This window comes from Pan troglodytes, chromosome 10 (assembly GCF_028858775.2).
Source record: "Pan troglodytes isolate AG18354 chromosome 10, NHGRI_mPanTro3-v2.0_pri, whole genome shotgun sequence".
In the NCBI taxonomy this organism is placed as follows: Eukaryota; Metazoa; Chordata; class Mammalia; order Primates; family Hominidae; genus Pan; species Pan troglodytes.
In genome coordinates, this window is record NC_072408.2 from 122116758 (window position 1) to 122131760 (window position 15003).

General features: G+C 40.3%; 1 long non-coding RNA gene across 1 annotated transcript in view; it reads right to left on the bottom strand.

Annotated features, from left to right (window-relative positions):
* Positions 1 to 6125: 6125 nt before the first annotated feature.
* LOC104001703 (uncharacterized) overlaps positions 6126 to 15003 on the bottom strand; it is an 81216-nt gene continuing 72338 nt past the window's right edge. Inside the window, exons 9-10 of the long non-coding RNA XR_001708308.3 lie at positions 10359 to 10488; positions 6126 to 6294 (exon numbers count right to left, since the gene is read on the bottom strand). This is a non-coding gene — a long non-coding RNA (uncharacterized LOC104001703). The remainder of the gene's footprint in view (positions 6295 to 10358; positions 10489 to 15003) is intronic.

Below are 15003 nucleotides of genomic sequence, written 5' to 3' on the forward strand. Positions count from 1 at the left end.
TGAGTAGCTGGGACTGTAGGTGTGTGTCACCACGCCTGGCTAATTTTTTGTATTTTTAGTAGAGACAGGGTTTCCCCATGTTGCCCTGGCTGGTTTTGAACTCCCAAGCTCAGGTGATCCACCCGCCCTAGCCTCCCAAAGTGCTAGGATTTCAGGCCTGAGCCACCATGCTCAGCCCATTTATCTTTTTTTTTTTTTTTTTGACAAAATATCATGATTGCATTTTAGTTGTTGGACTCTAGATTAGTATAACCAAGTAAATCATCTATTTATTTTTAATGATTATTTCTCTGTGATATTTTATTCTTTCCCCAAGTTAAATCTACTCTTAAAGTTTATAGATCTTGTCACCAGTAAAAAAAATTATTCCAAAAAATTAAGCAAGATTTTTTGTATTACACTCCTCTTCCCCTTCTCCACTCAGAAAAGAACTTCTACAAATACTCTGAATAATGATCAAATCTTCAAGTGTCAAGACTCTGACAGGAAACTATTTCAGGGCAGAACCGATTGGTCGGGCATGATCTCTAAAATCACAAACTAAAACAAGCATTAAGGGTTTTCTTAGTCATTATTAATGAACTCAGTTCCACTTCCTCTTTTATCTTCATAACAGTATCTGGGACAATCCCCAGCTCTTAGCAACTCGAATTTTCCAGGCATCTGTCCTCCTCAGGATAGGCAACAAAAGGAACAAGCACATACTTGACTCAATATTATATTATGTGCTTTTCTTCTCTGTTTTATTTTTGCTCTTTGACTCATCTCCTCTCCTACCCTGAAAGGAAAGATCATTTAACACCAGGTTAAATTAATTCCATAAGTGTCTTCTGCATGTAAGGCCCTGTTTCACATGGTGTGTGGGAATCCCTGGCCACCTAAGATGTGCTTTCTTATGTTTTCCGCTAGCACACCTATAGGAAGAAATGGGGTGGAGATGCTGTGTTGAGAAGGATTCTGAGGTCCATACTCACTGAGAAAGTGCATTTATGGTTTTTTCCCCCCTTATCTTTAATAGACACTCAAATATTTGCTGCCTGAATAAATGGAAAGAGAAAAGAGAGAGAGAGAAAGAAGAAAGAAAAAGAAAGAAAGAAAGAAAGAAAGAAAGAAAGAAAGAAAGAAAGAAAGAAAAGAAGGGAGGGAGGGAGGGAAGGAAAGAAGAAAAGGAAGGAAGGAAGAGAAAAGGAAAGAAAGAAAGGAGGGAGGGAGGGAGGAGGGAGGGAGGGAAGGAAACAAGGAAAGGAAGGAAGGAAGAGAAAAGGAAAGAAAGAAAGAAAGAAGAAAGAAAAAAGAAAAAAAGAGAAGGGAGGAAGGAAAGAAAGAAAGAAAGGGAGGGAGGGAGGAAGGAAAGAAGGAAGGAAGGAGAAAGAAAGACAAAGTAGGAAAGAAAGAAAGAAAAAAGAGAGAGGGAAGGAGGGAGGGAGGAAGGAGGGAAAAGAAAGAGGGGGAGGTAGGGAGGGAGGGAGGGAGGAAGGAAGGGAGGAAAAAAGAAAGAAGAAAGAAAGAAAGAAACAGAAAGGAGGAAAGAAAGCAAGGAACGAAGAAGAAAGGAAGGAAGAAAAAGAAGAAAGAAAGAGGGAGGGGGGAAGGGAGGAAGGAAGGAAGGAAAGAAGGAATGAAGAAAGGAAGCAAAAGAAAGAAGAAAAAAAAAGAAGAAAGAAAGAAAAAGAAAGAAAGAAAAGAAAAGATAGAGAAAGTAAAAGGGAGGGAAAGAAGGAAAGGGTAAGGAAGGAATGAAGAAAGGAAGAAGGGAGGAAGGAAGGGATAAAGCAAGGAAGGAAGTTGGTGAGTGAATGAATACCTGAGCAGTGAGACCTACCCCTTAGGCAAGAGGAAATGAATCGTATCACAACCATGGATTTCAAGTGAACTTTTTGAGAAGTATCAATCCCAGATGTTTGCTGGAACATGCTCCCTTCCTATTTCCATCCCATTTTGAAAGTCACAGTGTAGGTAGGATCCCCATGGATATTGTTTATTTTGAAGTATATTCTACCTCATTCTGCTGAAATACACTGGCCACACAGGAAAGTCAAGGAAAGACTGAGGAATTGCTCCAGATTGGAAGGAAGCTAAAAGAAATAAGAAAACCAAATGTAACGTGTGATTCTTTGGCTACAAACACATCACTTTTTTTCTTTCTGAGATGGGGTATCCTAGTGGTGTGATCACAGCTCACTGTTGCAACCTCGACCTCCCGGGCTCAAGCAATCCTCCTTCCTCAACCTCCCATGTAGCTAGGACTACAGGTGCACACCACCACAGCTGGTTAATCTTTTTACTATGTGTGGAGATGGGTCTTGCTATGTTGCCCACGCTGGTCTTGAACTCCTAGGCTCAAGCAACCCTCCCACCTCAGCCTCCCAAAGTGTTGGAATTACAGGTGTGAGCCACCATGCCAGCCTACAAACACATCATAGAGACAATAGGCGAAACTTGAATGACATCTGAGAACTATAGGGTAACAATGTGTCAATACTACTGTTCTGAATTTAATAGTTATATTTTTATTATAAAGGGAAATGCCCTTGATTTTAGGAAATAAATATTAAATTGTTGGGGCTAAAAAATATAAACCTTGACCTAAAATGTAAGTGTACATCTTCTCCTATTGCTTCCAATATAAAGATAGAACTTACACCAGAAAATATACTCAGAGTTTCCTAATAAACATCTTTTCCCTAAAAAAAAAAAGTAGACATAAATATGCAGAAGAGATGAATTTAATCTACTTATATCCAGCTTGATGTGCTAAGGAGAAACTTTCCAACGCCCGTGAAATATGGTCCCAAAGGAGAGTGTACTTTTTAGAAGCCATCGAACATTGAGGCAAAGGAATGGACTTACAATTTTACGAAGTCTTAGGTCTTAGAATATTATGAGTTGTCACATCCTGGGGCAGTCATAGAGATTTCATGGCTTTTACCCTCCAAGAGCAAGAATTCCAGGCACGTTTCAAAAATAGTGTCTTACCATGAAATACACCTGTCAAAGTTCCTTCTTACTTTGAAATATGTCTTTTTTTAAAAAATAAAACCCCGATGGAAGAAACGTCCTTAATTCACAGTTCTCAGGGTCAGATTTTTGTAAGGAAGTTTTGGTGAACAAATAACTGAACAGATGCCGGAAAACCTAAGACTTTCATTTGAGTAGAGGAGAGGGATTTATTAGACCACTAGATTAAAATTCCTGTATTTAAGACATATTTCACAAACACTTAATGGGGTTTTCCCACCCGTTAAGAGCAAACTAAGGGCACAATGTTCCATTTTAATAGGGGCAGTAACTCCATTTCATTTATAGACTAAACGGACAGGAAAAAAAAAAATACAAGGGCAGTTCTCGCCAGAGAAAACATGACCTAATACAAGGGCTCAGGCAATGTATTAGAAATAAAGGCCTGTCTGTAGCCCTGGCCATTTCTTTTCCTTTTTTCTATTTTTGGGAGGGGGTGGTGATTTGGAAGAAAAAAATTCTGTGGTTGATATCCAATGAAGTTAACACTTCTCGGCCAGGACTTCTATTACATGCAAACATCATGAATTATAATTAGAGAACAGCCTATTTACACATGAAGGTACACTGGGTCAAGTGAAAAACTCTGCCAAGAATCTCAGCTTTTGGCTGAGAAATATTGGCAATTGGCATAAAGAAAATGGTCCTGGAATGGGACAGAGCTGGGAGGAGCCAGGAGATCTAGTTTTCAATCCATGTGACATTAGCAAATGGATGTATTGACATGCAAAGATTTCCCAGTAGATTAAGTTAAAAATAGCAATGTATAAAAAGATGTGAAGTATGATTTTGTTTTTTATTAAGAAAGACAGTGAATGTCTGTGTTTGTATGTGTACCTAAAAAATCAGACTTATGCCTACTGGATTACCAAAGTGTTTATTCTTGGTAGGCGGAGTTACTAGAATATGTCCACTTGCCATATATGTCATATTTCTATGTCGTTTGAAGTTTTAAACAAATATAGGTCACATTATAATTAGAAAAGGTTATAAGAGTATTTCCAGTAAAGGAAAAGGCAGTCTCTATCTTACAGAGTTCACTTCTTCTTCTCTAGAGGAAACCTCTATGTTGAGTTCAGACACACCTGCTTTATAATCCTGGCTCTGCCATTTACCCAGCTGTTGACACCAGGAAAACCACTGAGCATCTCTGAGTCTATCCTCTACTCTGTTACATAAGGACATTCCTTTCTTCCTAGACTGGCAATGAGGATTATGTGAGGTAATGTTTGCACAGGGCCTGGCCTAGCGCCCGGCACTCACAAAGTGTTCAATTAAAGAAAAGAAAAAATGAGTGCCTTGTCTTTTTAACAAGTACAATGGACAAGATCTAAACTTTAGCCAGGGATGGCAAACCACGACCAAGGGGGATGCAGTGGGGTGCCTACTTGGTATCTAGCCTGCAGCTTGGCACTGCATAGACAAAAATCCATCAGAGCACGTGTTCTCTACCTAAGGCACTTACTTGCTAGGTGGGAGACTGATAACTGTGATTAGTAACATTTTTTTTTTTTTTTTTTTGAGATGGAGTCTCTGTCACCCAGGCTAGAGTGCAGTGGCACGATCTTGGCTCACTGCAACCTTTCCCTCCCGGGTTCAAACGATTCTGCCGGCTCAGCCACCTGAGTAGCTGGGACTACCGGTGCGTGCCACTAAGCTCAGCTAATTTTTCTTTGTATTTTTAGTAAAGTCGTGGTTTCACCATGATGTCCAGGTTGGTCTCAAACTCCTGACCTCAAGTGATCTGTCCCCATTGTCCTCCAAAAATGCTGAGATGACAGGTGTGAGCCACTGTTCCCAACCAGTAACATATCTTGAGCACCTACTATGTGCCAGGCACTGCTTGATTTCCCTAATGTGATAACTCATTTAATCATTGCAATCACTATTGTAGACAAACACTATTATTATTATCATCATCCCCCCTTTACAGATAAAGAAATCAAAATACAAATAAATTACCTGTCTTGGCCATGGTCACCCAGCTGGTTGGGGTACAGCTGAATCTAGAACCCAGAACCCTGACTTCCGAGTCTGAACTCTTAACCCCCATGCACACCTTTGCCATGCAATTAAGGGTGAGGCCAGGGTTAGAGAGGGGAATTCAGGAAAAAGGGGCAGCTTTGTAACAGAGGCTTAGCCACCAAAACCTTGGAAAAGGCCAGGGGTGCTTAAACTTGAGTGACTACCAGAATGTCCTGGGGGGCTTAGAATAACACAGGTTGCCAGGCCCTACCCCCATGGCTTCTGATGCAGCAGGTTCAGGATGGGGACCAAGGATGTGAATTTCGGAGAAGCTCCCAGGTTATGCTGCTGCTGTTAGTCCAGGTACCCCAACTGGAGAACCACTGTTCTAAGCCCCCTCGGGTGCACAGGATTCAGACTGACTAGGAGGAAGGGTAAGGTAGCCCAGGAACTGAGACCTTCCAAATATGCGGATTATGCAAACAATAATACCAGCCATCTAGTCCATTACTAAAGGCTTCAATGACTTCAAAACGTTCATGGAAGATGTGTATTATTCACATCTCCTTATTCACTAGTCGTGGCATAGCCATTCTGATTTTTTAAAATGTTAAATCATGAGTAGCTTTAAAGAAATGTAGCAAAAACACTTGTTTATAAATGCAGCATAATTGCCCTTTGATTTTTCACCTCTGAGTGATGAAGAATTCAAAAAGTGTCCTTCAACAGTGTATTAGTCTGTTCTCATGCTGCTAATAAAGACATACCTGAGACTGGGTAATTTATAAAGGAGAGAGGTTTAATTGACTCACAGTTTAATTGACTCCCCAGCATGGCTGGGGAGGCCTCAGGAAACTTACAATCATGGCAGAAGGGGAAGAAAACACGTCCTTCTTCACATGGAAGCAGCAAGGAGAAGAATGAGCAAAATAGGGGTCGGGGGGAAGCCCCTTATAAAACCATCAGATCTCGTGAGAACTCACTCACTATCAGGAGAACAGCATGGAGGTAACTGTCCCCATGTTTCAATTACCTCCCTCCAGGTCCCTCCCACGACACATGAGGATTATGGGAACTACAATTCAAGATGGGATTTGGGCAGGGACACAGCAAAACCATATCAAACAGCCAATCAATGAAATGAAAAGGAATTCCATTCTTTATCTGAGTCTATCAAAGGATGTTATTGAGGATGCATTTCATGGCTCACCCCATGTCACTTCCAGTGAACACTTTACCATCCTCAATTTTCTTCCACATACTCAAGGACATTCCCCCTTTAAACTCCTCCCAAAAGGTCTCTCTTCAACCCTGGTAGAAACAAAGAAAAGAGAACATTTTCTATTTCTATACAAAAAAAGTCACTGGGATTTTGTTGGGGATAGCATTGAATCTACAAATTTACTTTGGGTAGTGTAGATATTTTAACAATATGAAGTCTTCAAATCCATGACATGAACTTCTTTCCATTTATTTGTGTCATTTTTAATTGCTTTCATCAATGTTTTGTACTTTTCACTGTACCAATGTGCCTTTACAGTTAAATTTGTTTCTAAGTATCTTATTTTTTTAATACAGTATGTCTCTCCTTTTATTTAGACCTTCTTTGATTTCTTTCATTGGCATATTGCATTTTTTAGTATATGTGTATCATTTAGTCCTGTATATGTTTTATCAGATTTGTAGCTATGCTGTTGTAAATGGTATTGTACTTTTTAATCTTTGTGTCCATGTGTTCATTGGTAGTTTGTAGAAACATAATTGTTTTTGCATGTTTATCTTTTTGATGCTATTGTAAATAAGGTCACTTTCTTAATTTTTTTGCCAATAGTTTATTTTTAGTGTATGGAAATGCAGCTGATTTTTCTTTTTTTTGAGAGAGAGAGAGAGAGGGTCTCACTTTGTCATCCAGGCTAGAGTGCAGTGGACCAATCATGGCTTACTGTAGCTTCGACCTCCTAGGATCAAGCAATCCTCCCACCTCAGCTTCCTGAGTAGCTGAGACTACAGTTGTGTGCCACCATGCCTGACTAATTTGTTTTTTTTTTTATTATTTATTTTTGTAGTGATAGAGTCTCGGTATGTTTCTCAGGCTGGTCTCAAAACCTGAACTCAAGCTACATTCCCACCTCAGCCTCCAAAAATGTTGGGTGAGCCACCATGCCTGGTGCAACTGATTTTTAAATGATGATTTTGTGTCCTGTGACTTTACTAAATTCATTTATTAGTTCTAACACTTTTTTGGTGGAGTCTTTAGATTATGCCATCTGCAAATAGAGACAATTTTACTTTTTTTCTGATCTGAATGTCTTTTTAAATATCTCATTTTTTCCCTAATTGCTCTGGCTTCTAGTACCATCCTTAATAGAAGTAGCTAGAGTGAGCATCGTTGTCTTGTTCCTGATCTTAAAGGAAACACTTTCAGTTTTTCACCACTGAGTATGATGTTAGCTGTGGGCTTTTCATATACAGCCTTCAGCATTCTGAGGTAAGTTTCTTCTACACTTAACTTGCTGAAAGTTTTTGTCATCAAATGGTGTTGAATTCTCTCAAATGCTTTTGCTGCATCTACTAAGATGATTATATGCTTATTAACCTTCATTCTCTTAATATGGGATATTATATTCATTGCTCTGTATATGTTGAACCATCCTTGCATCCCAGGGATAAATCTCACTCTTCAGGGTGTATGATATTTTAATGTGCTGTTGAATTTGATTTGCTAGTATTTTGTTATGAATTTTTGCATCTGTGTTCATCAAGGATATTAGCCTGTAGTTTTTTTTTCTTATAGTATCTTTGGCATTAGTAACAGGGTAATTCTGGCCTCATAAAATATGTTTGGAAGGGTTTCTTCCTCTTCAATTTTTTGAAAGAGCTTGAAATATATTGGCATCAATTCTTCTTTAAATGTTTGCTAGAATTCACCAGTGAAGCCATCTGGTGCTAGGCTTTTCTTGGTTGAGAAGTTTCAATCTAGGCAATGATTTCTTGGATATGATATCAAAAGCATACGCAACAAAAGCAAAAAGTTACTAGTGGGACTACATCAAATTGAAAGCTTCTGCAGCACAAGGGAAATAATCAACAGAGTGAAAAAATAACCTATGGGATGGGAGAAAATATTTGCAAACTGTTTATCTGATAGGGGGTTAATACACAAAATATACAAGAACCTCTTGCAACTCAATGGCAAAAATACAAATAGCCTAATTTTAAAATGGGAAAAGTATTTGAATGAACATTTCTCCAATGATTTACAAATGGCCAAGTACATAAGGAATTCAAAATGTTCACAGAAGATGTGTATTACAAAAAAAAACTAGGCATGGATTTCAAAATTTTTTACATGGAAATAAACTTATACTAACTTGTTACAACATGTCTCAACAGGATCTAGTTGGAGGCACTAGGAAGGATAAGACATCAGTTTGAGAATAGTCCTTATCAAAGTAACATGAATTCGACTAAAATTGAAGCAAAGACAAACATCAAATGTATGGTAAAGCTTGGGTAGAAGAATGGCAAAATCATCGATGTTTTATGAAAATTTATGGGGATGATGCCCCAAAGACATCAGCTGTTTGCAAATGGATAACTCACTATAAGAAAGGACGAGACAGTGTTGATGATGAAGCCCACGGCAGCAGACCATCCACAGTGATTTGTAAGGAAAAAATTAATCTTGTGTGTGACCTAATTGAAAAGGATCAATGACTAACAGCAGAGACAATAGCCAACATCACAGACATCTCAGTTGGCTCAGTTTATGCAATTTCAACTGAAAAATTAAAGTTGAGCAAACTTTCTACTCAATGGCACCAACACCATCAGCTGCATCCAGACCTGCTGCAGACAAGAGCAGAGCTTTCAATGAAAATTTTGGACAAGTAGAATTAAGGTTCTGAAACATTTCTTTGAATAATTGTAACAGGAGATGAAACATGGCTTTACTATTATAATCCTGAAGACAAAGGACAATCAGAGCAATAGCAACCAAGAGGTGGAAATGGTCCAGTAAAAGCAAAAGCAGAGCAGTCAAGAGCAAGGTCATGGCAACAGTTTTCTGGGATGCTCAAGGCATTTTGCTTGTTAACTTTCTGGAGGGCCTAAGAATTATAATATCTGCTTATTATGAGAATGTTAGTTAAAGCTTTAGCAGAGAAACACCTGGGAAACCATCACCAGAAAGTCCTTCTCCACTTCAACAACACTCCTGTTCATTCCTCTTGTCAAACAAGTGCACTTTTGCAAGAGTTTGAATGGAAAATTATTAGGCATCCACCTTCCAGTCCATATTTGGTTTCTTCTGACTTATTTTGGCTTCCTACTCTTAAAAAGTATTTAAATGGTACCCATTTTTCTTCAGTTAATAACGTAAAAAATACTGTCTTAACATGGTTAAATCCCCAAAACCCTTGGTTCTTTAGTGATGGACTAAATGGCTGGTATTACTGCTTGCAAAAGTGTCTTGAAGTTGATGATTCTTATGTTGAGAAAAATAAAGTTTGCATTTTTTCTTTTTATCTTTTAATATAAAAGATAGAGTTTTTCTTCATGAATTTTTGAAGTCCTCTCATATATGAGAAGGTGCTCGACATCACTAACCATCAGGGAAACACAAATCAAAACTACAATGAAATATCACGTCATACCTATTAGAATGGCTATTTTCAAAGGGAAAATAGATGTGCTGGCAAGGATGTAGAAGAAAAAGAACACTTGTACGCTATTGGTGGGAATGTACATTGGTATGGCCATTTTAGGAAACAAAATAGAAGTTCCTCCAATAATTAAAAATAGAGCTACCATATGATCCAGCAATTCCACTCCAGAGTTTATAGCTAAAGGAATTGAAATGAGGATTTTGAAGAGATAATCTACACTTCAAGTAGCACACACAGGTAGCCAAGTCATGGAAGCAACCTCAACAAAATATTATCCAGGCTTAAAAAAAACAAGGAAATCTTCCCATTTACATACAATATGAATCAAACTGGTGGACGTTATGCTAAGTGATACAAACCAGTCACAGAAGGATAAATACTGCATTATCCCACTTCTATGAGAAATCTAAAATAGCCAAACTCATAAAAGCAGAGAACAGCATGGTGGTTGCCAAGGCTGGGGAAAGAGGGACATGAGGAGTTGTTTCCTCAGTGGGTATAAAGTTTCTGTTATGCAATATGGATAAGTTCTCAAGATCTTCTGTATAACATAGTGCCTGTAGTTAATACAATAATGTGTACTTAAAAATTTGTTAAAAGGGTGGATCTCATGTTAAGTGTTCTTAACACACACACACACACAAACACACACACACACACACAAAGGGACAAAAGAAAACTTTGGAAGGTGATGGATCTGTTTATTACCTTGATTGGGATCCACATTATTTGGGTATTATTGCCACTAAAAATATTACTAGCAAGGAAGCCAGGTGGTACTTTTTTTCCATTTTTCTCAGTTGATTTTGCCAGATGATTGTGTTCCAGTCACTTCTTCCTGCAAGAATAAGGATAGTATACACTGAGTTTATTTTGTTATTGTTGCTGTAGTCTTTTCAGATGAGATGAAAAAGTCATGAACTCTATCAAATCCCAGATTAAAAACAGCAACAACTAAGAAGTCTCTGTAGAAGTTAAAGTGATGTGAATTCTAAAAATTAAAGAGAATTTTTAAGTGCAATTGCTAGAATCTCAATTCATTAAAATAAATGTAATTTGAGATTTGGTATCATGTTAAAAATTGGGAAGCTGCTGTCATGTTGTGACTAATTTAATATTCTTGGAAAATAACATTTTTGTGGAGGGAGAGAAGTGCTGATTTTCTCATTGACTTTGGCGGGCGGAGGAATCCACAAAGTAGGATATGGGTTTCCCATTCTTGTTCCCCCAAAATGCCTATATTACCTCCAAAACTCAGTGAGAAAATGACCCACTTATTTGGACCTCAGATCTCTCATCTACTCTTCAAGCAGTGTGACCTTTTTTAATATGGTATATGTTGGAGTTTAAATATAAGGCTTCTCTTGAGAAAAGATTTCTGCTGCTAAAAGTAGGTTGATCAACTCAATGGTAAAAACACATTTCCCCCTTGTGGGACTCAATAAAACTATTTTCAAGTTTAATGGAAAAAATAGGCTATAAAATTGTTTTATTTTTCCTGAAAAATTCTTTCTGATGGACAAAAAAAGGGTTATTTGTCACTGATCTAAACCATGGTTTTGTATCTTTCAGGTTTATAGGAAAATAAGAAGCTCTCTCTCTCTACTCCCACCTCAATGTTACCACCCCCAAGCAAAACCACAGTCCATTTTCCCTGTTGAGGGCCCCATGTATGATGTTAGAAAAAGGATCTGGCTGTCTTCCCTTATGTCTGTTTCAAAGGTTATGGACATAGCTCTGGTTTCTCTATTTCCCTGAACATATCATTATTTAAACACCATGCATGGATTCATGTAAACCAGTGGCTTTTAGCCCTCATTTTATATCCAAAGCCCCCGGGAACTTTAAAAAAATCTAGATTCCCAGACCTCATGCCAGATCTACTGAAAGAGAATCTCCAGGGGTATGTTCTGGGCATCTTTAAGAAAGAGCAACTTAAGGATAGTTTTCTCATTCTTCCTCCTGAAATCAGAGTATTGTCAGTATCATGGAGGGAAGCTGGCTTCACCATCTGAGCACAAAAGGCTGTTCATCACCCACTTAGACACCAACAGGTGGGCATGTCAGGAGGCCCAGGAGCTCCTGAACATGCCCTTTCTCTTCATGCACAGGCCCTTTCAGGGTCAAAATACTCTACTGAGCACCATCTTGGTTCCTTTCCTCCATACCAGACACTGCCTAAGACAGGTGACACTCCTGAGGAGAAAGGTTATGAACTCCTAAATTAGCATCTTCCAAATATGTACTTATCCTGTGCAATGCCCAGTGGAAAACAGAGCTCTGTGGTTAAGTTCACGATATGCTACTAGCACCGAACCGCTTTTAAGGGCCTCTATGCTGGTGCACGTCTGTGGTTCCAGCTACTCTGGTGGCTGAGGCTGGAGGATTCTTGAGCCTAGGAGGTTCAGACTGCAGTGAGCCATGATCGTGCCACTGCACTGCAACCTGGGTGACACAGTGAGACTCTGCCTTGGGGAAAAAAAAAAAAAAAAAAAAAAGAAACAACCAAGAGCCACTGTGCACTCGGACTCTAAAAAATTCTGCAATCAAGAAATCTGTTGACCGAGCATTCCCCACCTGTATTTGACTACGGTACCCTTTTCTATTAATATCCCTATCAGTATCTGAGGAACACACTTTGCCACACGTTGATCCTGACTATGAGCTGCTGGATATAAGGTCCAGTGTCCCCTGATGCCTTACTCCTCAAAGCAACTGGAGAAGGAGAGGAAGCAAGGCAGAGTCCAGGAACAGGAAAGACATAGTTTGGCCGAGGGGATTTAGCAGCCTGATAGTAATCAGAGAACTTGAGTGCAATTGCTTGTGTTGTTTCTGAAAGCATCTCAGCCAGGCTGGTGGTCCAACGTCCAAATTAGCTAATGGGGACAGGAGGGCTTTACATGTTTAGAAATGAGGGCTTTTTGGATCAGCACTCAAAGATACTCCAATTTTTTGGAAAATTGCCATTTTCCTCTTATATCATGATTCTCAAACTTCAGCTTGCATCGTCTCCCCTGGAGGCTTACGAAAACACAGACTGTCAGGTTCCACTCCGGGAGTGGCTGAGGCAGCAGGTCTGGAGTGGGGTCAGAGAATTTGCATTTCTAACAAGTTCCCAGGCGATGCTGATCTGTTGGTCCGGGGACCACACTGAGGATGACTGCTCTAGGAAGTAAAGAAGTGCAACAGAAGAAGGGAAGGGGATACAAGTGATAGACAAAGAGGAAACCGAATAAAAAGAAGAAAGAAAATATAAAAGAGGAGTGGGAGAGAAGACGGGGAGATAGTGAGAATGACAGGAGAACAAGGGAAAGGGGAGAGAAAAAGCTGGGAAGAGAGAGGAAAGCTAGGAAAAGAGGACCACAATAGAAGAATAATGACTAAAAGAGAAGAAAAAGGGAGAAAAAGAAAGGAGACTGAGCTGCTTGCAGACTTGCATAAGGGTTCCCAAGGTGTCAATGTTGGCATCTGGGCAAAGGACCAGTGGGAGTTAAGCTTCCTGCATCTGTGGGGACACCTACTGTATACACAGCGACAACTTCTGCATCCATATTGCTTGTGGATATGCCCAGGTTTCCAGTTCCCTGGCCTCAGCTTGGTTACACCAGCTGCTTTGGAAGCAAACCTGGCTCCAGTTAAAGGAGAAAGCAATGAGAAAGGAGGACAGAGTTCTCATGTCCTTATTTCCCCATCCTGACCTCCTCCCCTCCTGGGTCTTGTCAGATCCTGGATTCCCTTCTCAACTTCCCCTCTAACCCAGAAGGACAGCCAACTGAAGCTGGAGCCAACTCTCCCTCCCCAGGGCTTCTGCTCCCAACTGCTGGCCTGCACACGTCCTCCAGCCGCCCCAAGACTCACCAAGCTCTACCTTTGGGGCTGTGCTGGTCTCCATCCCCAATGTCAGACAAACAAATGGGATCTTAGGGGTCCAAGGAAGCCCCACTGGGGGTTGCTGATAAAATTCACATGTTGTCCCTTGGGCAGTCTTCAGGGCTAGGATGCGTGCATCATGAGAACCCAAAGCCACCTCCACGAGAGGAAATCCTAGTGGGTGGAGAGGAGCCAGGGCTTGGCTATGCCACCTCATTCAAAAGAGGTGCACAATGGCCCCTGGAGATGGACTCTGTTGTAGCAAGAGGTGGATAAACAGGCCGAGGAATTGTGGGCTCAGCCTGGGAATCAGACTGAGATGGCAGTACCTCTCTCCCCTGGAGGTGCGAGAAATCCTGGCTATAAATCAAGGAAATTAAATAGAGTGCAGGGCTTAGGGTCATTGCTCAAGCTCCTAATCCAGATCCCAGAGTTGCTGAAAGGATCACCACGCCCAGCAGCCCAGAAGGAGGGAAGCTCTGTTTCACAGGCTCTCTGCTCCCCAGAGCACAGTGAGGAGGCTGGACGTGGTGGGAACTTCAAGTGCGTAAGCTGCTTCACCATCCCAGGGCAGCGGAATGTGAGAGCTGGAAAGGGGCTCACAGACCATCTCCTCCTGATGTTCCCCTTTTAAAGACAGAGAAACCAAGACCAGATGAAGAAAAGAGGAATTTGTATAAAGGCACAGAGACATTTGTTATCAACAAAATCCACAGGCAAATAAAATCGCAGGTGGCAACTGGAAACTGTGCCAGGGAGCAATTTACGGGTGATTTGCTTTGAGAATCATGAGGTCCTGCAGAACAGTAAGTGGGGATAGAGCAAAGTTCCAGGAGGCAGGACCCATCCTGACAATAAACAAGCAAACAGCAAACAGGTGCTTTTGCCTATCATACAGCTATGCAAGCACATGCATAACTTTTTAAAATTTTTCAGCTTTTATTTTAGACTCAGGGGGTATATCTGCAGATTTGTGACATGGATATAGTGCACGATGCTGGGGTTTGGAATGCAAATGATCCCATCACCCAGGTAGTGAGCATAGTACCCAATAGGTGGGTTTTCAGCCATTTTCCTTCCCTCCCCCGTTTAGTGGTCTCCAGTGACTGTTGTTCTGATCTTTATGTCTATGTGCATTCAATGTTTAGCTCCCATTTATAAGTGAGAACATGAGGCATTTGGTTTTCAGTTCTTGTGCTGGTTTACTTAGAGTAATGGTTTCCAGCTCCATCCATGTTGCTGCAAAGGGCATGACTTTGTTCTTTTGTATGGCACGCATAACTGTTTGTAAAATTTTGTCAAACATTTAGTATAAGTGGACAAGCAACTTGGAGAGAATGAAAATCTTACTCACTATGCAGATTAAAGAATGACTGTGGGTTTCTTTAGAGCATTTATGATGTGTCAGACATGGGGCCAAGCCCTTTACTTTAGTCTTCTCACTTAATCTCCACAAATGCCAGGAGGAACTATTTTTGTTGCT